Source organism: Gopherus evgoodei, chromosome 7 (genome assembly GCF_007399415.2).
Source record: "Gopherus evgoodei ecotype Sinaloan lineage chromosome 7, rGopEvg1_v1.p, whole genome shotgun sequence".
NCBI lineage: Eukaryota > Metazoa > Chordata > Testudines > Testudinidae > Gopherus > Gopherus evgoodei.
In genome coordinates, this window is record NC_044328.1 from 23,726,635 (window position 1) to 23,751,484 (window position 24,850).

At 38.8% G+C, this 24,850-nt stretch overlaps 2 protein-coding genes across 3 annotated transcripts in view; one reads left to right on the forward strand and one right to left on the reverse strand.

Annotated features, from left to right (window-relative positions):
- INSYN2A (inhibitory synaptic factor 2A) overlaps positions 1-20,199 on the reverse strand; it is an 86,004-nt gene extending 65,805 nt beyond the window's left edge. The window contains exon 1 of one of the 2 annotated variants that reach the window (XM_030568321.1): positions 19,696-20,199. The gene's annotated coding sequence lies outside the window, so the exon portion shown is untranslated. Of the gene's footprint in view, positions 1-19,581 lie in introns of both variants that reach the window. The other variant, XM_030568322.1, reaches the window with a different exon arrangement.
- Positions 1-24,850, forward strand: part of DOCK1 (dedicator of cytokinesis 1) — a 541,297-nt gene that overhangs the window by 231,448 nt on the left and 284,999 nt on the right.

Genomic DNA, 24,850 nt, shown 5'->3' on the forward strand with positions numbered 1-24,850 from the left:
AAATACATTTCTGTTGGCATAAATTAACAGAGTCGAAGTCAGTGGATTTGTGTATATTTACACCAGCAAACTGTTAAAGTGTCTTTCATTGATGGCGTGTCCCTCCCATCCGTCCCCCCACATTCAGTAAGAATCTGTTATGATAAATGAACTGATGTTTTTTAGGTTTCATAAAAAGTTTTTAAAAAATGTATCTAGGTATTCCAGCAAGACTTGCAAGCTGGGGCAAACATGGGAAAAAATAGTGTTTTATATAAAAAGCTGTTTACATGGCTAATCCTTCTTCATTGTATTCCCTGCCATTTTTAAGCATTTATACTTGAATGAAATTTCTGTCCCTCACAATCTTTTTTGCTTGATCCTGCAGTGAAGTCATAATTCTGCATATCAGTCTGTTGCCATGGAAAGATTTTTACTTATAGTGTCTTTTATCTGTAAATCTCAACATGCTTTACAAACCTCAATAAAGCCTCCTTACACTCCTAGGAAGATAAATATTATTTCCATTGTATAGATGGGGAAACAGAGGTAGTGACTTCCCCAGGGTCACAAAGCAAGCCAATGATAAAGTTGAGAAGTGACTTCAAGAGTCCTTATGGCAGGCTGGAATAGCACCCAGGAGTCCTTATTCCCACCCACCTTCTCAAACCACTAGAAATGTTGTCATTGCGTGATTGCAATGGTACTAATTCAGCATTATGAAAGCCTTTCAAATATAAATACATATAATTAGGATAAAATGTAAAGAAAAGAATCCAGCTAAAAACTTTATATTAGCTTAGTATAGTAATCAAAGGATAGTATCTTATATTTAGATTTCATAAAGAAAAAAACAATGTTTAAGTATGATATCCTTCAATGCAAACCCTTGCTACCAAGGAATGCCAAGTTATGTCATACCTCTTAACTGTACCCTAATGCCCACAACACACATTTCCACTTATCATAATGGATGATGTCTTCATGAGTTCCTTCGGAGTCATGGGTCCATCACACTTGCAAAGAGTTATTACGCAATAGACCACTTAATATTGATTTGATACTCTTGCAGTGCCAAACCAACAGAAGAAAATGTGAGCCTTAACAGACAATTTCAGCCTTAACTTGAAATTGTCTTTTTGTCATCTGTAATATTTAGTATTTTCTCAACTGTTTACTGCTGGAATTCAGGTAACGTATTGAACATAAAGAAATGTCTGTTTTCAGGGCATATTCCTTTTTAAACCCTTGTTTGTTTGCTTTCTGCTTTTTTTTTTTTTTTTTTTTTTTTTTTTTTTTTTTTTTTTTTTTTTTTTGCTGCTGTTAGTTTTTGGATCTCTACTCTTTACCCCTTACCACTTTGAAGCCATGTTTGTCAGCTACCTATGAACAGGGCAGAATACTGATTCTTCTTTCTCCTCTCTAAGGTATGATGTCTCCACAGCAAATGAAAGTATGATTGCAGCTCTGGTGGGCATGCCTGCAGTAGCTTTAATCTAGCTAGCCCCTGTAATAATAGCGGTGAAGACATGGTGGCATGGACTTCAGAGTGGACTAGCACCAGAGTCCAGACGAGGAGACCCCAGTAGGCTTGTACTGGAGCAGCTAGCCCAGGGGTAGGCAACCTATGGCACGCGTGCCGAAGGCGGCATGCAAGCTGATTTTCAGTGGCACTCACACTGCCTGGGTCCTGGCCACCTGTCCGGGGGGCTCTGCATTTTAATTTAATTTTAAATGAAGCTTCTTAACATGTATGTATGTATAAAATACACTTACAGAAAGAGACCTTCTAAAAACGTTCAAATGTATTACTGGCACGCAAAACTCTAAATTAGAGTGAACAAATGAAGACTTGGCACACCACTTCTGAAACGTTGCTGACCCCTGAGCTGCAATTTGTGCCTCCATGTCTTTACTACTATTCTTAGCCATGTTAGCTACATTAAAATTAGTGCAGGTGTGCCTCCCTGGGCTACAATCACATCTTCATTTGTTGTTTAGATGTGCCCTAAATCCTATCATCTCTCTCTCTCTCTCTCTCTCCCTGTGGGGATAAAGCCTAACACTTAAAAGCAGCAAAACTTAACAGTTCAATGAGCTAGGTGCAATACTGGAACATTCGTTGGATTTTAATATCGTTCCAGGGTTGATGTTTTCAGAGCCACTGAGGATATTTAGATATAGGATGGAATTTTCAAAAACAGCAAGATGGTTTAGAAGCACAAATCCCATTGAAATTCAGTAACTTGTGCTTCTTAACCACATAGCTGCTTCTGAAAATCTCATGCACAGCTGCCATTAATTGTAATTAATTGTGTCCCTAAATTCTGTAAATCTAATCAATCATTAGCAAACACCTGAAGTAAGACTTTGTAGAAGCCAAAGCATATTATGTCTAGTCTAATCTATATTTATTACCATTACCTCCAGGTGGCTGTGGGTGAAGTAGAGTTACTGTAGAAAGGGAAATGTTTTCTGCATGAGCCTGCAAGGAAAATGTTCAAACTGAGTGTGCGGGAGAGACAGAAGCAGAATCAAAGAATTCAAATTATCATAAAAGATTTTACTGCCCACGCATGAGTTTTTCAGCCTCAATATTAAAATAATGAGGCCTTGTAATACAATTAAAATAGTAAGAGGCTCATCTGTTGACACATCACTTTAAAAGATGCTATTATGCTACATAAAGCTGCTGAATTTCTTGCTGATTCATTGTGGAAGGTCCAGCTTCTTAACTCAACCCTGAATATAAAAAGATACCGGTGGCCCTCTATGCAATGGTAACGGAGCTAGGGTAGAGGAAGTCCTGGAAGAAAACACTAGAGGCGGCCAAGCCTAGAGAAGAAACATAGGTGAGTTTCATGCAGTGTCAAGTATCAGAGGGGGAGCTGTGTTAGTCTGGGTCTGTGAAACATGACAAAGAGTCCTGTGGCACCTTATAGACTAGCAGATTTATTGGAGCATGAGCTTTCGTGAGTGAACACCCACTTCGTCAGACGCATGCTTATGGTCCAATACTTCTGTTAGTCTATAAGGTGCCACAGGACTCTTTGTCACTTTTTACAGATCCAGACTAACCTGGCTACCCCTCTGATACTTGACACCATGCAAGGCATTGCATTTAGCTGTATGGAGTGGAAATCCATCAGCCCATGCATCTGATGAAGTGGGTATTCACCCACGAAAGCTCATGCTCCAATTCGTCTGTTCGTCTATAAGGTGCTACAGGACTCTTTGTCGCTTTTTTCATGCAGTGAGTGATCAATAAAGCCAAACCCTAGGAAAGGGGTAAGTTAGGAGTGTTAGGGCTCTGAGTTATAACAGAGAATATTTTTCCTGGTGTCTGGGTGCTGGGTCTTGCACCCATGCTCAGGATCTAACTGATCACCATATTTGGGGTCGGGAAGGAATTTTTCTGGGTGTCAGATTGATAGAGACCTTGGGGGCTTTTGCCTTCCTCTGTAGCACAAGGCATGGGTCATTTGCAGATTTAAACCAGTGTAAATGGTGAATTCTCTGTAAGTTGAAGTCTTTAAATCATGATGTGAGGACTTCAGCAATTCAGCCAGAGGTTAGGGGTCTATTATAGGAGTGGGTGGGTGAGGTTCTGTGGCCTGCAACATGTAGGAGGTCAGACTAGATGATCATGATGGTCCCTTCTGGCTGGCCTTAAAGTCTGAGTCTAACTCTGGGATTCGAATGAAATCTCACCTCACTGAAATGAATGGGAAAAACTCCAATTTGTTTCACCTTGTGCGTTCTACTGAGGACCATGTAGGGACTCAGGGCAAATAGTTTATTAATGAGCCACACATGACTGTTAGTCTTTTAGCAGTAAAGAATATCCAAAAATGTCAGCCATGTTTGTTATGGAACAAAATATTAGTATACCGTACTTGCTATTTTCAGTTTTATTTTAATTCATATTCATCTATAACTGTTTCATTGGATTGGTGCCCATTTCTGTTACATGGATTCTGTATGCTGAATGCCATCTGTTTCATAGCTACCAAAAATAAAAAATTGAGCTAAAGATGGATTTTCAGAATGCTGGTAGTTAAGTTATGTAAAGCCTGGTAAAATACAATATGGAGACCAGCCAACTTGGAGAGAACAGACAAACCTGAAATAGACTTCATTGAAGTAGGTCAAAAATGTAGGCTAGTATAATCAATTACATTTTTATCCTCCTATTGCTTATTTGTAGATTATAAAACTAAGGGGGACAATTGTAATCATCCACTCTGACCACCTGTATAACACAGGCCATAGAACTTCCCTGAGTTAATTCCTATTTGAACTAGAGCAGATCTTTTCAGAAAAACAACCAATCTTGATTTTAAAATTGCCAGTGATGGAAAATCCAGCATAATGGAATAGTTTATTACCTTCACTTTTTAAAATGTACACCATATTTCCAGTTTGAATTGTCTAGCTTCAACTTCCAGCCATTGGGTCTTGTCATTGCCTTTGTTTTCTAGATTGAAAAGCCCATTATCAAATTTTTGTACCTAGATACTTATACACTTTCCAAGTCATGCCTTAACTTTCTCTTAGTTAAGACAACTAGATTGAGATCCTTGAGTCTATTGCTATAAGGCATGTTTTCCAATCCTTTTAATCATTCTAGTGGCTCTTCTCTGACTTCTACCAATTTATCAACATCCTTTTTGAATTGGGAAACCCAAAACTGGACACAGAGTTTCTGTATTGGTCACCCCAGAGCCAAACAGAAAGATAATATCCTCTGTAGTCGTCCTTGAGATTCCTGTTTATACATCCAAATACTACATTAGCTCTTCTGGTCCCGAAGGTCTCGCTGGAAGCTCATGTTCCACTGGTTATCTACCCTGACACCCACATGATTCTCAGAGTCGCTGCTTCCCAGTGATGCTATATTCATAGATATGACTTTTTATCTGGCTGTATTGAAATGTATATTGTTTGTTTGCATCCGTCTTACCAAGTGATCCACATTGCTCTGTATCAGTGACCTGTTCTTTTATTATTTACCATTCCTCCAGGCATTGTGTCATTGCAAACTTTATCAGTAATGATTTTGTTTTCTTTCAGTCATGGATTAAAAATGTTAAATAGTATAGGCCAAGAATTTATCCCTGAGGGACTCCACTAGAAACACACTTGCTTGGTGATGATTCCCCATTTATGAATACTTTCTGAAACCTGTCAAGTAGCCAGTTACTGAGATGCCCAAAACTATGGGAAACCAGTTTTCCATGGCAATCTGTTAAACCAGTGACCCTAACAGGAAATTTAAGTGAAGACACTTACGAAATAAATCCTTTGTCTGTGGGCTTTTACTTCTGTAACCTGCTGCACCACTGCATAAAAACTAAACTATGAAATTTAATCAGCTATGGAATATGCTGCATTTACTAAGTTGTCAAACACTGAATGATTATGCCTTAAAGAAGGTCATGTTTTAGGGCATAGGCATCCAGGATAAAAACAATTAAAAAAAAAACAAAACAAAAAACAAAACTCAGCCTTCAGCTGTGAAAGTCTTATAATGAAAAGTTACTAGAATAGTTACTAGTAACTTAAGTATATGAAAGCTGAGTTTTTTAGTGACTTTGCTATTTAGCATTAGAATCTGCTAGCAAGTGATAGATTTAAAAGAACTGGCGTGAGGTTTTGTTAGGATTTTCAGTCCAGAGGTGTCCTGACTCAGTTTCCAGATTGAGCCACTGCTTTGTCCCACATGCTTTCAGAATGCCAGAACGTTAGGTTATTTTGGAATGAGGTAATTGACAGAATTAATATTGTCCTTAATACAGATGTACGAAGGAATCTGATAATATTCTACAAAATGAAGATGAGATAAATGATGTAGTATATTCTGTGATGCAGTTAATTTTAAGTGTGGCTTTAATAGCCAGTAAATTGATACTTCAAAAATGGCTATCTCCCTTTCCCAATTGCATTAGCCTGAGTAATTCAGCTAGAGAGACTTTTTTATTTCCAGTAGCAGCTTGAACTAATAATTTTCTAGATATCTGTGATTAGGGGTGATTGCAACCAAAAAGGGTAACTGCAAATTCTTTGCCTTATTTAACTTCTGTTGTGTTCAGTGAGAATTGCACATGCATATCTGCTGACAGAATGCTCAACAAAACAGTTGACGCACAGTAAAATTTTTAAGGATTTTAACTATACTTTTTTTTGTATGTGTAGTGTTTTCACCAAGGGAATGGAAACGTGCTCTACTTATCCAGACACTTCTATCCAGACTAAAACCTAACGGAAAGTTGGGGGTAAACCATTCATCTGTACTTGAAAACCTGAATGTGCTGTTTTGCAGAAGACTTTCCTTATTATGAGAGGGAGGCCCACAGGCCTGTTCTGCTCCCACAGAAGTCAATGCTAAAACTCACATTGATTTCAGTGGGAGCAGGAGCAGGTCCCTTGCCAGATTGGGCTCCTAAATCTGTGCCCGTGGACAGGCCAATTGAATATGGGAAACTGTAATATAACTAGGGCCCTATCAAATTCACGGCCATGAAAAATGCGTCACAGACCGTGAAATCTCGTCTTTTGTGGGCTTTTATACTATACAGATTTCATGGGGGAGGCCACCGTTTCTCAAACTGGGTGTCCTGACCCAAAAGGGGACTGCAGGGTGGGGTGGAGATAGAGAGAAGGGGTTGCAAGTTTATTTTAGAAGGGTTGCAGTATTGCCACCCTTACTTCTGTGCTGCCTTCAGAGCTGGGCGGCCGCAGAACAGTGGCTGTTGGCTGGGCCCCCAGCTCTGAAGGTGGTGCCCTGCCAGCAGCAGTGCAGAAGTAAGGGTGGCAATACAATACCATGCCACTCTTACTTCTGTGCTGCTGCCTTGAGAGATGAGTGGCCAGAGCGTGGCGGCTGCTGACCCACGGCCCTGCTCTGCAAGCAGCAGTACATAAATAAGGGTGGCAATACCATACTATGCCATCCTTACTTCTGCATTGCTGCTGCTGGTGACTCTACTTTCAGAATTGGGTTCCTGGCCAGCAGCCACTGCTCTAGAGCCGTCCAGCTCTGAAGGCAGCGCTGCCGACAGCAGCATCACAGAAGTAAGGGCAGCAATACCACAACCCCACTACAATAACCTTGCGATCCCCCTGATGACTCCTTTTTGGGTCAGGACCCCTACAATTACAACACTGTGACATTTCAGATTTAAATAGCTGAAATCATGAAATTTACGATTTTTAAAATCCTGTGACCATGAAATTGACCAAAATGGTCCGTGAATTTGGTGGGCCTGAAATATAACTTAACTCCCTTGCCTATGTTATTTCTCTGTAATTCTGCTGACATTACTTAGCTCTGTAGAGTTTTTTGAGATACAAGACAAAAGGTGACATAAACATTCAGTTATATAAAATGAGTGACTGTACCACATGGAATGAACTGATCCCTCTTCCAGAAACTTAAAAAACTACTGAGATGGAGTTCAGCAATATGCATAAATATTGCAGAAGTTCAGAGTTTGCAGACGTGCATATTAGATACTGCATTATAGTTTCTTGTGCTGTAGCTACATTTAAAGAGATTAACTGATTGAATGACATGATTTGCCAAGTTAAATATTAAAGGGATCACAGAGCTTATTTTTCTAGATGCTAAACCCTAATCCTTGATTTCTTTGTTTTTGTTGTTTGTTTAAGGTTGATTATTACTAAAAGAACTTCACTTTCTGTCTGAATATGGAAGTAGTCCATCAAACTGTATCAAAGTGTGATTTCAAAAGTACTGAGAATCTTTATGGAAAGTCACAGTAGCTGTTAACTTTTACATTGTGTCAGGTGTTCTGTGGCATATTTTATTAAACTGCGTACTTCTCTCTCCCATACTATTCTTCATCCCTTGCTAACAATCCAGATTTCTCACCATCCAGTTTCCAGTACTAGCAAATGCGGCAAAGGGTCTTATTTGTATGATTCAAGCCCCAGTCCTGCAAAAATATATGCATCCTGATGAGTCCCATTAAAGTCAATATGTAAAGTTAAACATGTATAAGTCTGTTCAGGTTCAGGGCCTTGATCCAAAGCTCAGTGAAGTCAACCGCCTATGTTACAACATAAATTACATTACTGCAGTTTTATAAACTATTGATTTGTTAGTGAAGAGAAAAAACAATCTTGTAGTCTGAAAGTGACACCAAACTCTAATTAAAAATTGATTTATATTCTTTGCTCTGTAGAAACATATATGTAAAGTAAAACTTTCTTACAAAAAGTATGTTTAATAAAAGATTTTAACTTCATCTTGTATTTCCATAACAGCTTAAGATGTAAAATTCACAGATGGTATAGTTTTACACAGAATTGAAAGACTACATGAATAACAACTCTTAAGGTTATATGCACATACTAAAGGATTCTGATTATATTTGATAGCCTAGGATGAAATTCACCAATGTGCACAAGACTTGCTTTCACCACAAGAAAGCGAAGATGGAGTCAGTGGTATGTGGTGCCTTTAGACTAATATACCAAAACCACACCTTTAGCAAGAAATCTCCTGTGTGGTGTTTGATACATCTAAATAATATCACATGGTTTAATGAGAAAACCATGTTTACTTCAAAATATATAAATATCCATGTGTCCTGTCTCCTCCTTCATGTTTTTCTTATAAGAATATGTAGTGCACAATAGGCTTTTGCAGTTGAAACAAAACTTCTAAAGCAACCACATGGATTTACTTTCTATGAACGAATCCAACATAGCAGCCAAAATCTCTCTTCATTCTAAATATCACGTGGCTACTGCACTTATTAAAGTGCCTTGAATTTCTGCTTACAAAATACTATAATTTTTTCTCCCAATTTCATGCATTATGATCTTCCAGTAAACATATTTAGAATTTTTTCAGGCACTTAATTGTTAGTAAACTGTCTTTATTACTATGAGAAAAATTTTAAAAATCAGGAGACTCATCTTCTGAATATGAGACTGAGGATTATTGGTATGCAAGAAAAACTCTTCTGGAAAATTTTCCTTGCTGATACTAATGATCTTTGCAGAACCTTTTCCTGTGTAACATGCATTTTTCATTCAGTCTTAAAATGCAGGCACACTACTATAGTTTGATTTCTACTCACAGTCAAATGCTTTTAGATGTTTAGTTTTTGTGGTTAAAAAGCAAAAAAGCACAGTTGATGTTATACAGAGTTGTGTACATCACAACTCTGACAACACAAGTGTCAGTTGTGTGGACCACTCTCAACTTTTTATTATAGTTCTCACCTAGAATAATGGAGCTAACAATGACAGTAACTGCCAAATTAAACTTTTTAAGAAATCTGTTTTGGACACCTCATGCATTTGATTTTAGACTCTTACTTTGCTCTATATGTTGGGCTTCCTTATTCATCGTTTATCAAAGTTATTCCTTATTATTATTCTTTTTGGATCCTTCTTTTCACCGATGTAAGTGCAAATTGCTCTAGCCACGTACCCTCTCCTCTCTTGATACATGTTATTACTGCAAGAAATCAGAGCAGTGCCACTGTGAACCTAGGGTGATACTTTGTTTTTAAATTGCTATTGTCCTACTGTAGACGATAGCTGCAGCGGAGAGTGTTTTGAATGTGTTCTAAACTACTGTAGGTCCAGCACTGTTGAGACAATTACTAGTAAAATCCCTAAATTTGATGTGTTCAGAGTTTCAGCACCATAGTTATTATGATAACCTATGAAAACTCATGTGACTGCTTCTTCATTGCCTTAAAAATGTGAAGGTTTCCTCCTGAATAACGCAAGAGGCTGTAGCTTCTGATTGCCTTCTCTTCTTATAGGTAGAATAGCAAAGCATTTACAATAATTGCATCACATACAAAAAAGAACATGTGTTGTTACTGTAAGAGTTTCTCTTGTTTTTATTAAACTATGCCTTTTTAGATCGTTAAGATGAGCTCTGGGGGTGAATGCACCAAAAAAAAAAAAAGATATTTGCATACTTTGATAGAGCAGTGCTGGGGAAAAAACAGCAGTATATTGAAAAATAAAAGTTTGCAACTATTCCTTAGAATATTCCGCTAGATAAACACTTTGTTAAACTTCTCTTCTGTAAGACTGAAAAAGAGATATTTTGCACACTGCCACAGTCTTTAATTATATTTCTTCTTTATTATATCCTGTATACTGGATTATATGCACATGATTAAATATAATCCTATTTATCTTGATCAAATTCTGTATACTATGGGTTTATTTTCCCTTACTGGTAGTGTAACCAATGTTAACAGTAGGAGTTAGGTATTTGCATCAAGAGGTGAATAGACCCCGGAGGTCCAAATTAATAACTATTTACTTGACATTGGAACAAATTCAATGTCAAACGAAGTTCCCTGTCAATTTATATTATTCATGGAGTTGTTATTCTCTCAGACATTGCTGGGATTTAGGATACTGGTAGAAAAAATAATAAAAGTTTTGCACTGCACCTTATTGATAACATGGAAATTATCAGTAAAATTTTACCAGAATTTTCTGCAATGTAATCTGTGTACCTCATATTATAACAATTCTGATTAACATATTGTTGTTGCCATTGGAAACCCAAATGGCTCCATTTACATTTGATAGGTCAAAAGAACCTCAAATTTGACTACTTGTTAAAAAATTCAAATTGTAAATTGTAAATGTTGTTAAATCAATTCCTCTCCTGTAAGTTGTATTGTTATTTAATATGAATTTTAAATTGTTCACAGTAGGCAGCAATAATAACCCTCAATATCGGTACACATCATGAAAACAGCAAACTGCTACCACAAGACAGTGCTTTTGTTTAGACACAGCAAAAGCTTATTGGTAAAGATGAGTCCGAACCAGGTTCTGAAGGCCAGTGGACTTGAGATCTGACAAACCCCTAGAAAGAGCTAGATGGGGACCTTGTATTGAGGGTGTACGTCTTGAGTCTGTCAGCAAGAACAGCTCATCTGATGTTTGATCTTAGCTGTTGTAGGAAGATAGTCAGTAAGATAGTCAGTAAGATAACCAGATCCAAACCCTCACATAGACAAAAACCAAAACCTTGAATTTCACCTTGGAGTTGATGGGAAACCCCTGCAATACACTGAGCACATGTGTCATGCACTAAGGCCAAACTTTTCCCTGAACAAGCAGATCATCTCATTTTACTGAAGCTTCGAACTGTTCTTCAAAGGTAGCCTTCATTAGAGCCTACTGCAGCTAGGAGGTTACAAAGGCATTGGTGACTGACCTGAGTTAAGGCATCCAAATATCACCTCATTCTGTTTGGATAATGATTATCACTATGTATTGTATGATATGCTGCTGGTCAAAAGCCATTTGTAATAATAGACATAAGGTGATGAGATTAGCACTATATCTATGCATGCTTAAGAACGCAGGCAGGTAATTTAGGCCCCAAATCTAACATATCTTTAATAGAATATTATTTGATGAATGACTTCAGGATAGTGGATATCTCTGTCTGCATTCCAAACTTTACCAGTCACCAGAAAATAAAAGGAAAGCAATATTCACTTAAAAAAAAAAACAACCAAAAAAAACTTGTTTGTAAGCAGTTTTTGTCCTCAACTGCTCCCTGTGCTGGCTCTGCAGTAGCTGTTAAGTAACAGAAAGTATTGTAAGTCCTGTGCATATTCTTGCTTAGTGATGCTACTGCAAGAAAAAGAGAAGTAAGCAAAACTGGCTTCTGCAACACACTGGAGAGACAGTACAAAAATCAATGTTAGCTAAATGGAAAAGAACAAAATCGGTACAGAAAATACTTTTTAGCTGTTGTACCAAAGTGTATTACAATACAGTAAAACGTTACGGGACATCTTTGTTGTGAAGCATCTTTGATAAAAGCTGTTTCGGGAGATGCTTTTTAGGTAAATAATAGCAAAGGGAGAGCACGATTCACAGGTATAGACAAAAGGAATTGATATTGTCATATCAAATTTGAATTAAGATGGGCAGTTAATGGGACACGCAGGAACATTTGTTCCAGCTGACATGATTTGCAAGGGAGAAGGTTCTCGAACCAACATTGGGAAGGATTGTGTGGAGAGTAAAAGAAGAGGCTAGAGTTAAACTGGCAGATAAAGTGCAGAAGTGAGTAGACATAGAGCAGGAACTGCTTGCAGGTTTTATGAACATGAAAGACAATGTCAAATAGGATGTTGAGATGAATGAGCTAGTGGCTGTGTTAAGATGGGGTATATGTGATTTGGATAACAAAAACTGTATTAAAATTAATTAAAGGTCTTAGAACTCTGAATTTCCTCCTTTTGTTGGCTTGAATTGTGCTCTGCTTATGTAACTGTGTAGGATTTTAGCTGAGAACTCCCATATGCATTAATAGGAATGGCCTGACTAAAGCCCTAGGTATCAAGGTCAGACATTAGACAGTTTTTGTCATTTTTAATATGGCTTTTTGTGTTTAAACAGCACTGGTAGATATGAATCTAGGAATGTGACTGAAGTCTTGAACACCTTTTTGTCACTAGTTGTGTAGTTATAAAAAGCTATGTAAAGTTTACAGGTTTCACTTAAAATGCAGGGAATTTAGGCCTAGTCTACACTCAGAATGGAGCAGTGTGTGTTAATCATATTGAATTCACACACAGTTCCTGCTGATCTACTGTCTTATGCATTTTGATGTCAATAGTTCCAGTCTTGTCTGTCCATTTGTCAGCTTCTCACAGAAACATCTCTGTACTTTCTTTGATGCTGGCCTTTATGCACAGAAAATTTCTTGAACTGATTCATAAGATCACTATCCTCTTGTGCACATAATCTCTTCATTAATGTGTTGTGGGATGTCAGGAAGAAAATAACCAATGTAGATATTATATTTATTTGACTGCCTTCTTTCTCATACCTGTCCCCCATACAACCCAGACCTTTCATGTAATTTGTCTCCTTAGATTCTTTAGTTATTTGGGTAGAGCTCATGCCCAAATTTTTAAAGATATTTAGGCACTGCTTCACTTAGTGCTGCAAGGTCTAAATGACTTAAGTCCCTTTTTTAAAAGTGCGGAGCAATGTCTAAATACCTCTAAAATCTGGGCCAGTTGGTTTGTATTATGGCTAACATAACGGTGCTTTAGTCCTGATTGAGGCTCCTGGGGGTGACTCATATAAATATGAATAATCCAGCCATTATAGAATGAGCCAAATTATGATAAAAGCTGGGTTTTTAAAAAAAAAAAGTGTTCAAGGTTAGCTAAGAACCTAATCCCAAATAGTTTTTTTTCTTAACATTATTTAGTACTTCCCATGCTGCCTAACCAAACCATGTTAGAAAGCAATTCAATGGGAGTTCTGCTCCCATGTTATGTTAACATGGTTCTCAGTGCGGATGGGGCCTAGTGGTATTAAGAGCTATCTTGTGTGATTTTCATGGAATTAAGTAAAATAAGCGCATTTCTGTTTAATGGGTAAATAGAGAGAGATCTATATTTAGCCATATTTATATCTGATCGTAATAATGTGGAGTGTCTGGTTTGCTTCTGCAGTTCTATATCTTGGAGAAGTTAGAGATAAAAGATGTATTAAGTCATACAGTTGGCAGAATTATTTCTATGGTATGCTTTTCTGTTTAAATACTTATCTGGTCTAGGTGATGATGGGGATTTTTGAGAGAGAGTGCTGAATGGCAATGTTTAGATCCAGATTGATATTGATCCAAAGTTGTGGTTAGTTGAGAATCCAGCGTTTTGGTGCAATCTATTTTAGTTAGGTGTCAATCACAAAAGTTGGATCTGAAATTCTAGAGTTTTCATTATGGGCCTGTTTATATTTAGTTAGAAACAGTATAACTTTTTTTTTTTAATAGCAAAAGGTTTTACTTCTTTAAAATATACAATTAGGATTTGTTTCAAGGCAGATGTCTCACACGATTGAACTACTGATTAGTTGTTTTGATTTTGAAGGTTGCTGTCAAAGAATTTTAACATCAGAAGTGCTTGTTGAGTGAAACCTGTGCAGATGTCATTACCTCTGTAATATTTTTTTTCAGAAATGAAAAAGTTTGTTGTTAATGATCAATTTGGCATCAGACTGAAAGATGCTTGAGACACACTTTGAAGTTTTGAGACACCAAAATAATGTGGTGTTACATCTTTGAACATGATTTTTTATATACATACATTGGAAAAGTAGCATTTTATTTTCTATGTGCTTGCTTAAGTCTTTAACTGTCATATATCTTAGCAATGTCTGTTTCGAATCTTTGGTCCTACTTTTTTTCATTAGTGATTTATAAGCTCTGTTGGCTTCCTGAAAGTTACAAGAAAATGAAAAGGAGAGGAGGAGAACATATAATAAAAGCAGTAGCCTATGCATGATGTCAACTGCTTGTTCACTGATGCACGTCTTTCTGTAAGAGTTCTACAAACTGGTACACTTAATTGTCATAAATGTGGGAGGATGGAGAGGCGAAAGAATAACCAGGAAATTTGGATAGTTCACATCCTTTATTTTTTGACATTTCCCCCCACTCATCTTTCAGATCATGAAAGTGGATTTCACGTAGGCTATCTTTTTAAAATCAGTTTTTAGCATCTGGTTTTGTAACTTGACGACTGATATTTACGCTGATCCTTAAGAAGGAAAAAAGTCAAAATCGGCTTCCTCCTCCCCCTTCCTCTTTTCCTTCCAAACAACACTACCACCTAGCTCTTTTCATCAGTAGATCTTGAAAAGCTTTACAAAGGGAGGTACGTATCACCACCCCCATTTTACAGATGTGGACACTGATGTAAAAATCGAGGTAGGAGTGGGGTCCTCTAGGTGCTACCACAGTACAACTAATAAATAATAATAATGGATAAAATGAAAGATAAACCAGATAAAGAAAAAGTTAAAAAAACACAGACAATTAGAGCCAGAAACGCCATCTTGTGATGGGGTGGACTGTGGCAGAAGGGATTGATGGAATGAAGTTGTCCCCAGTCCATAACACCTACCAGCAAGATCAAATCTAAAGAAAAGGCCATCCAGATGGAAGGCCATTAAAAAGGGAGGAAGTATACCTTAGAGCGAGTGCTCCCCTGAGAAGAGGAATCATGGGTCTGACACAGAAAAGACTTAAGAGTCAGGCTGATCTAAAGCAGAAACCTGAGGGAGAGCCAAGCTTGTGGAGAAGGTTTGGGCTGGTATTTACGTTAATTTGTATATAATGTCAAAGTCCAGGAAGGGGTTTTATCTTGACATTACGTAGGTTGTGTAGGACCTTTTCTTATCAGGTGGGAAAGTTGCCTATTTTGTTGGGTCTGTTGTGTAAGTGCAGATCTTTAGATTGCTTAATGAAGACTCATTTTAGGGAGAGAAGTAAGAAATGGTAAACTCATTTGGTAATGTTTGTGCAGAAAATCTAAGGAATTATTTGTCTGGGCGTATCACAGCCCTTACTTAGAATGTTTTATGATGTCTCACTGGGATGGCAGCTCTCCTGGACGTGAAGTACAAAAGGATGGGTGCATATTTTTGGTTGAGGTTTATTTCTTAGCCATCTCATAGGCTATTTTTTTTTACCAAATACATCCTTAGTCTAATGCATTTAAACTTAGGAGTAAATGATTAAAGAGTCTAACATTTTTTCCATAGAAACTTCCCTATAAAAATATATCTGCATTTAGTCAAGCAAGTAAATACATTCAAAATTAATGACTATATTATTCCAGAGAGCACATTAGGGTCTGGTTCTGGGATCCTTTACTGAGTTTCAGTAACTTCAACAGGACTATTCATGTTAATAAGGATTTGCAGGATCAGGCCCTTAAATAGTACAGTGTACGTGCACATATATTCACAGCATTGATAAGACATTTCATACAGTTTCTGGTCTCATCTGGGGTGGGTTTGGAAACCCGCTGATGTCGGATGCCATTGGAATTGGCATATACTATAGCTTAAAGTTAGGAATTGGTGTTGTATTTAATAGTTTAGCATTTCCCAGTGAGAATGCACACTCCTCTCCCACTTCCTCTGTGGACTCTTAACAATCATAAGAAAGTCTATATTATAACTAGAAAGGGACCCAAGCCACACATCTGGGATCTAAATTTCTCCAAACGTGGGAATATTCAGACCTGGGGTTTTGGTTCTGTCCATCTCTGACTATTAAATGATCCTGACTTCCCTTTAACTTACACTGGGTGTAAATAAGGACCAATTGCATTGAAGTCTGTGAGCCTAGTTTTAAAATTGGTATGACAGCAAAATCAGGCCCAATATCTCTCTCCACAGCTCAAGGAGAAAAGTATGCACAAGGAAGGACATCAAAATGAGCTTTTAGGTCTTTGTAATGTTTTTTACAACTAGTTATCTTTGCCTGTGAGATTTGTGCTTATGTGCATAACTGAATAGTAGCTGATTTTAAGCCAGTGATCCCCCTGACTTTGTGCTGTGCATATGCATAAAGTAGTAATACTGTTTTTGAAAGCATTAAGGGATCAGAAGAGATTCTGTTCTCTTTCTGAGTGTAGTAAAATTTGCAGTAAATTGACTTCAACATAGAGATGTTCCACTATAATAAAAATGCATCTGGTTATATTCTGTAATTAATAATGAATCTCAAGACTTCACAAAAATATTTGAATATCAGATTAGTTCTAGCTTTGTATGTTGCCATGTTGTCCTGTATTTTATCCAATCACCAAAAAAAACTGAAGGACCAGTTCCTGAGAGATTAGTATCTTCAACTCCCACTGAATTCACCACTTCAGGATTTCACTCTAAAATACGCCTGTGATCTCAATCTCTAAAAGAAATAACAGTACTAAATTGGAAAGGTGGATGCAATAAAATGTAAAGGACTTATGTGCTATGAAACAGGTTTGCTGCATCCATGTTTTTGTTTAGTGTCTCAGTGGGATTTCAGCTGGTTAACTAAATTGTAGTTATCAGAAGGCATGAAATAAATAACACAGTCAACAAATAATTAAGCAAATTTTGTCTGGGGAGTCTTTACGTTCTACATTTTTTTAGATTTACTGTGATTTGCCTCAGGTCTGTAAAATTTATATGATTACCCAAGCTAACTGGTCCCTATCAAGGAATTGCCTTGAGATTTCACAGCTCAATTGCTTTGCAGGGCTCTGCTTATGTTTTAGCATAGATTTTTGGCAAGCTAATCGATTTCATTGACTTTCATTATCTCAGTGGTCACTACAGTGGCACTATCAGAGCTTTATGTTACTATTGTGTAACTTTGCTTTTATCTTATTTTAAGAATAATACCTTTTATACAAAAAATGATTGGTGTCTCAACATTAAATATATAAAGTCTGTTGCTGAGTTTGGATTTCCAAGTGACGTGACAGTGTGTTTTGGTGACCAATAGAATTCTGTCCACTGTGGTGCGTGTTAAGAGGAGTACACATGCTTTGTGATTCGTCACTTGTGCAGAGGCTTGTGGTTCTGTTGGCCATGTTTTCATTGTACACAGTAATTAAAGTGAGAATTAATCTCCTTATTTTCTCCAAGTTTGTTAGATATTATATTATTCTGAAAGGTGCCACTGTCAGTGAAATAGTTAAATTGCAAACCACAAAGATGATCCTGTGAAGCACTTGCTTAACGAGCGGACCTGTGCATTGAATGTCAATTGCTGAACAGTTTAAATGTTCCCATAGATTAGTAACTAATACTTTCTTTATCAGGTGGCTTGTTGTCACCTGGCTACTCTTCTATATGTTGGGAGGGGGTGGAGATGCAAAGTGGGTCCTGTTTTATTAAAAGTTAGAATTATTTTGTTAATCATGTTAAAATTTAAAAGCAGTGATAACAGGTTCCCCCCCCATCAAGGACATAATGATGTCATTACTAAAATAAAAATATTTTCTGTGCTGTAAGCTTTCAGCAGTTCTGAGTCTTCATTAGATGATTTAATATCCTTTAAATGCAGAAGCGCATTAAAACTGTATCCTGTAATTATATTTAAGAAACTGTTCAGTGTGAGTAGTTGCATTAGAAATGTTCATAATCTGCTTTTAATAGAACCAGCATGACTAACAATGTCATCCATATAGAGTGTAAACCTCTAGATGCTAAATTAGTAATATCTAGTTAAAATTCAGATGACAGTTTCCATTATTTGAGCTGCTTGCATATATTTTTAAAAGATGTACTAAAATAAACAACTTTTCAAACTCTAATTGCCAATCGGGCCAGAGAATAATACTGTTGTAGTGAAGAAAGTGAAACATTAGCATATTGGTGGAATACAGTCAGTATAACACCAAGAGTAAGATAAGGCTTATGATTCTCCATGCTGAGAATTTTTACAGACATATTTTTGTGGTTTGAAATTAATGTTACATTAATTTTAATGTGTAGAATACAAATTGGAATGGTTATGACATGTAATTTACTGGTTAGTTTTTCACCCAACGTCTAGGTTTTAACCTTCATAGGTACAGCATCCCTGACACTGATAGTAAATATGAAAGGTAACCACAATGAAACACTGAAAGGAAGGAAATAAATCTCCAATACTGATGTGATATTTTACTGTTGTCTGTTTTGTTGGTGCCTTCCAGTGATCAGGTGTAAAATAATATAATCATGGGAGTTTAAAAAATGGATCTTTTTCAAACTTCCAGATCCCAGAGCCTAATGAGTTAAATTTCTCTCGGTTATGCTTACACAGAATTTAAGCTGTTTAGACATAGAAGGTCGAATTAAACTGCTTCACTGCCTATTCCGGCTCCCCTGGCAGAGAGAGGAGCCGCAGTTCTACTGGGACAGACCTCTTGGGAGACATTGACAGAAGCTGAGAATTTGTTTCTTGCCTTGCAGAATGCAAAGATGCCCTATTTTGTCATGGTTCTCCACCCCCTGCAAATCCAGGCTAACCACAATCCGAGTTCCCCCTTTATTATTGGAGCTCTCTGTAGTAGTATATTAAATAGAGACGCTGAGGTCACAGGAGAACCCCCTCTGCATGAAGCAGCAAGATGCAAGGTCCGAGGCAGTCTCTGACTTTGGTGCTTGATGTTTTACTATCCTTTGTCCTGTTGGTCTGCTACATTTTCATGCCGTCTCGAATTGAAATGTGTTAGGCGGTAGGGGGTTGGGAATATTAAATGGTGAGAGCCACTGTTTGCCAACTATACTAATAGTTCAGAAAATGCTAGGAGCTTCAAAGCCAGAGCAAGGTGTGTGTTCCCCTGCCCCAGTACTTTACAGCAAGTTACTGGGAAGGAAATCTGCTTGGTAATAATCTCATTACCATGTTTTATAGGTAGGTATAATTATAATCTCTTTGTTGGGGCTCTATTTGGGCTTTATAATAGAAAAGTTAATAAGCCGTGGTAGCTGTAATCAATCCTGTAAGGCTGAAGCACCTTGTGCATCTTCTGAAAATTCTTTTAACTACTAATCCGCTGGCAAGGTGTTTTAGTAGCTGAAGCTCTGGTATTTTTCTAGAACAAAGAAATGGTTTGGACGCACAGTGATATTTCCTCAACCCTGTCATGAAAGTTACAGGATGCAATACCTATTCCCAGGCAGCCAAATACTATTGCATAACAGCCCCTCCTCAAACATTTAGGCTTAGCGGCTTTACACTTTTCACTAAGAAGTTTTAATTATGAAAACCTGGAAACTCACTATTTGCACGAATCCCCTCTCAGGGAGGTGTCAAAGCAGACTGTCTGATCCCTCCAGATCTGTCGGTAGCAGTACAGTTCAGGGTAACATGTCTAATTGCAGTGGAAAGCTTACCTTACGCTGCCTTAAAAATAACTAAAAGTCTGTGCAATTCCTTTGTGATGCATTTCTCTCCGTTCACTTCTGCAAGCTTGCAGGGAAACGATCCACGGGTGTAGAGCATCTACTGCAAGATAGACCGGCTGGAAATGTTCTTTTGCTTTCCGGAGACTTGATCACCACCACCCCTTTAGCTATCACACTGAGACATTTATTCAGCTGTGACCAAGAGAGCGTTCGCCTCTAGGCAGCGGCGGCAGCAGCCACGCACTCCTGAAATGTCCTCATTTACTGCAATTGTCTTCACTGAGATCGCGAATCCAACGGGGGGAGGAGGAGTGGGGAGTCGTTTCAGCAGACACCGTTTCCAGTCTGGGTTCCGGATCTGGTCAGGATGAAGGGATCTCTGTAATGCTCCTGTCTTTGCAGGCAGATGATTTGATGAAGCTGAATTCCCTGCTACTTTTGGAAATGCATGAGCGATGGGAGAGAGCGTGGCGTGTGATGTGGTGCTAGGAAGAGCTGCGTGTGTGTGTCTCGCAGCCAGGCAGAGGCAGCAGCCACTGGCGCCGGCTCTCCACTAGGGAGAGTTCTCGTGTTCACTCACTCAGATGTGGACGGGCTGTGACAAGGAACTTGTTGAGTTTAACGTGCAGATCTTAAAATAATGGTAGATGATTATTCTGGGTCCAGTGAGGGAGGAGGGGGGAGGAGCCGTGACACTGGCTTCTAATTCGCACAAGGAGGGAATCATAATCTAACATATGTGAAGAAATTCTTCTTTTGGAATTTTATGTACTTTTTCTTTATTACTAGCCTACATCAGAGCCATGAGTCTGTCACTCTTTCGGTGTAAACAAAGCTGCAAGACAATGCCGGAGACTGTACTAGTGTGTTGAGTTGAATTAACATCTTTTTGGCTTTTGTGTGAGTGTATACACAAGTATAGTGTAACACAGCGGTTCTCAAGCAGGGGGGCCTGAGTCAGTTTCAGGGGGTCTGCAGAGCCCCAAGACCCCTGGAGCCCCAAGACCCCTGCCGCACAGAGGCAGAAGCCCCGAGCCCCCCCGCTCCTGGCTCCACGGGGCTACCTATAGGGTGAATGCTCAGAGCTCTGACCCCGTGCCCACTTGCCCCCTGTGGCTAAAGCACTGAGCTCCCCAAGCCCATGGGGCTCGTGTCCGGAGTGCAAAGCCCCAAGCTCCTGGGGCAGAAATCCTGAGTCTCCTCACCTGTGGGGCAGAAGCCCTGGTGCTCCCCAAGGCAGAATTCCTGAGCCCCGTGACTCATGGGGCTAAAGCCCAGAGCCCCAAGCAACCCCGCCCCGCAGGGCAGAAACCCCTAGTTCCAGCACTCTATGGGTTTAAAGCCCAGAGCCTCCCGCCCCACAGGGCTAAAGCCAAGAATCCAGAGCCCCCTCACCCCATGGGGCTAAAGCCCTGGCACACACCCCAGCGGTTGAAGCCCTGAATCTGAGGCTTCCCCACTTCACAGCTAGACCCCCAAGACCGCCTTGCTGGGTCCTGGAGTTTTTAATAGCATGTTGGGGGGGCATCAGAAGGAAAAAGGTCGAGAACCCCTGGAATAATATATATAATAGCAACCTGTGGTTCTGGGGGTACAAGCAAGGAAAACAACAAAATATACAAGTGAAATATAACTAAAGATCAACAACCTTGAAAAGCTTCTCGTGACCAAACAAGCATAGCAAATTTAGAAGTACAGGTAAATGAAATGAAAACAAACAAAATGTGGCTTGGATATTCTGATCTTTTTAAATTGATGAGAAAATACAATGAAAATCATAGAAAATTTTTGGTTATGTTATTTTTAGTTATACTTTAAATTCATCTATAATTTTTGATATCTGTTTAATTTTTGTTAAACCATATGCATGGAGAGATATCCATTTTTATTCAGTATACTTTATGTGCAAGCATTGCAACAATGTGTGGAATTATTGAGAAATTACTGAATCACTAGAATCAAATCACAGCCATTCTTCCTTTATTTTTTTTCCGGTATGTACTGCAAAGTAGGTGATGTTGGTGCATTTGGGAATTCAGTGGAGTGTTTATCTCAAAGCTATTAGCTAGAGAAGGATGTTCAAGATGCAGAATAAACACACAGGTTTTCACTTGCTTCTGATCTCTAAGGAGCATGGGTCTAGGTTGGAACTGAAGTAGTTTGACAAAGCAATGTAACCCCACCTTGTGCTGCTTTACCTAGAATTTCCATCCCTCTCTTCCTCTCTCCTGGGTCCCCAACAGCATTTCAAAGAGGAGGACAGAGATTTTGTGATTGGCCATGCCACACCCATTGGAATTTACTGATGTTTAACTAAATCTGTCTGGCAGGCAGGACAGAATTCTTGCGAAGCTATCTGATCTGAGTATTGTCTCCTGGGAACCCAGATCCTTGGGCTGAGTTTTCCAGTATTTAGCAATTATGTTTAAAGTGATCTGAAAATGGGTGGGTGGGGGGAGGGGGATCGGGCGATTCATCATCCCCACAACTGTCTACCCTTGCCCAGCAATTAATTCTGCCACCTCTAGACTCTGATCAGTTCTGCCCTGTCACCTGTTCTGCCGCCTCCAACCTCTGCTGCACCTCCTGAGCTCTTTCAGTCTCCTCTCTCAGGCTTGGGGGTGGGAGGGGGAGCAGTTTCAGTGGGGTCCCTTATGCCCCTTCCCAGGTTGGACATTAAAGGGGGGGCAGGGAGAGCAGCAGAAGAACCAACCCTTACTCACAGGAGGGAAGAGGGAGTGGGGAGCAGGGCTGTGCTGAGATGCTGGGCTCCTTCTGCTTCCCCCCCCCTTCCTGCCCCTCCTCTCCTGTGAGAATGATGTCTGGAGAGGTTGGGGGAAGAGCTCTGTCTCTTTCTTGCAGCAACCCTGATTGGCTGCTCTTCTTAAGGATGCAGGCAAGTTGGGAAAGCAGCCAGTGAGAGGTAGATTTCCCTAGGTGATACTAAAAATGTGAACCCCTCAGCGATCTGTCTTGTTTTTTAGAAATAATATTTCCTGTGTCTGTGGCTTGTTTTGGTGAAGCACACGTTAAGCACCATCTCCTATACTATATAGCTTCCTGTTTTAGAACACATCTTCTCCACAATGTGATATTTGCTTATTAGCCTATTGTCCCACAACTGGAACCTGTTTGCAGGATTTGCCACCATTTCTTCATATTGCTGGCTCATTCCCTCACCTTCCTTCACGCCTTATACTGAACCAATACTAGGAATTGTGCTGGAAAAGCCCCTGTAGAAAACACCCTCTTGATTGGGTGCATGTACTTCTGTTGTACCGGGATAGTAGCTGGAAGTGTTATTGTGCATTTTCTGTCCACTGCTGCAGCACCTTTTCACATTTACTGCCTTGTTGACATTGTTAAGAGATGGCAACGCTAAGAAAGCTTGTGGTCTGACAGGGTTTTTCACAGTGTAATTTCCAAAGAAATGGATGGGAAGAATTTCCACTGTCCAAAATGTCTTCTAATTTTTCTTTTTCAGTAATGACAGTCTGTTTCACTACCAGGATCTCTCCTCATTGTGTTTCTGTGTGTACCAAAACAACGTTGTGCCCAGGTGTGCTCTACATACAGGCATTGGCAATATTACATAATATGATGATCAAATCTTTATCTAGATAAGTTAAGGCCCATGAATTAAGTTATAGAACTTTGTGACAGCAGCAATTGCCGCAACAATAATAGAAGCAAAGCCCTCTTCACACACACATAAGATGTGAACTGCACAAATAGCATCACAGAGACGTAATGTTTGATGCTGAAGGAAAATATTGTTGCCATATAACCTAAAGCCCACGGATGAAATTATAGAACCGTCTGACAAAAGTAGCAGTTGGAAACAGCATCCTTGTCTTCCTCTCAATCACATTTAGTGGCTGTTCCCCCAGTGCTGAGTACTCTTAAGAAGTATAACTCATTACTAGCCTGTGGAGCAACTGCCCTTTTCTGAAGAAGGTCATGGGAATAAGAAGGGATTTCCCACTACAGATCATGGACCAGATTCTCTGTTGCCCTGCATATTGCGTAGTCATTAGCACCAGTACAAAGTGGGTATAAAATGCTAGTGAATAAAAGTAGGAGCATTTTAACCTCCCTTTGCAATAGTATAAGTGACAACACAAGTCCATGATAACAGAGTAAGCAATCCTCATTGCTGCAAAATACAAACTAAAAAATGTCGCTCCCATCATTCCATTTGCAAATATTTTATCCTGGGAGAGACATTAATGAGTACATGTGTTGTGTAATGATATGCAACAACAACAACAAAAATCACAATGATATTTGAGAGAGAAAAATACAAATAGTTCTGATATTAACTGAGAAAGCAGATAGTTTCATTGTTATTTTGTCCTATCTGTGAAATGATCAGACAACGTTGACTCTGCCCTGAGGAGTCTCACAGGAAAATCAGAGGATCTTGCCCCTTTTATCTCTTCATATATCTGCAAGCATGTTGATGGATTATGTATGGATATCAGTCTTTTAGAGGTGGGTGAAATTTTTTGTGCAAAAGTGTTTTTTGGGTTCATTTTTTTCTACTTTATTGACAGATTTGGGCTCATCGGTCAAATTTGCTGAACTGTTTCAGTTGGGAAACCCCACCAGAAACACTCAGTTATGATTTTTTATTTGAAATGCATTTTTTGTGTAGAATTTTACTGCAATTTAATATTTTAAAGAGATTTAAAAACATGTTAACAAAATCTTTAGTTTCAGGTCAAACAGTTTGTTGAAATGAATTTTTTTAATAAAAACTTCAGTTCAGCCACCAAAACAAAAAATTAGTTACTCTTATAGCTCTGGTTCTGATTTAGAGTTCAGAGTACATAGACAAAATAGCAGCTTTTGTTAGGGATGCATAAGGTTCTATGATGTGCCGAGTTGTTCTTGGCATCCCTACCAGGGCAGAGTTAAGGTGGTTGTGTTGTGAGGGATGTGTCACCTTAACTCCCCATTTCCTGATTTTCTAATGTTTGTGTTATGTTTTATCTGTAATGCTAACATTCTTGTAAGAACATTTCAAATCAACATTTCCTGATTTGGTAGTTTTTGTTTTTTGGAAACTGAATTCACATTCTGGAATGTAATGGGGGCACAGAGTCCTGAGTGTCTGCAACCTTGTTAACTTCATGTTAAC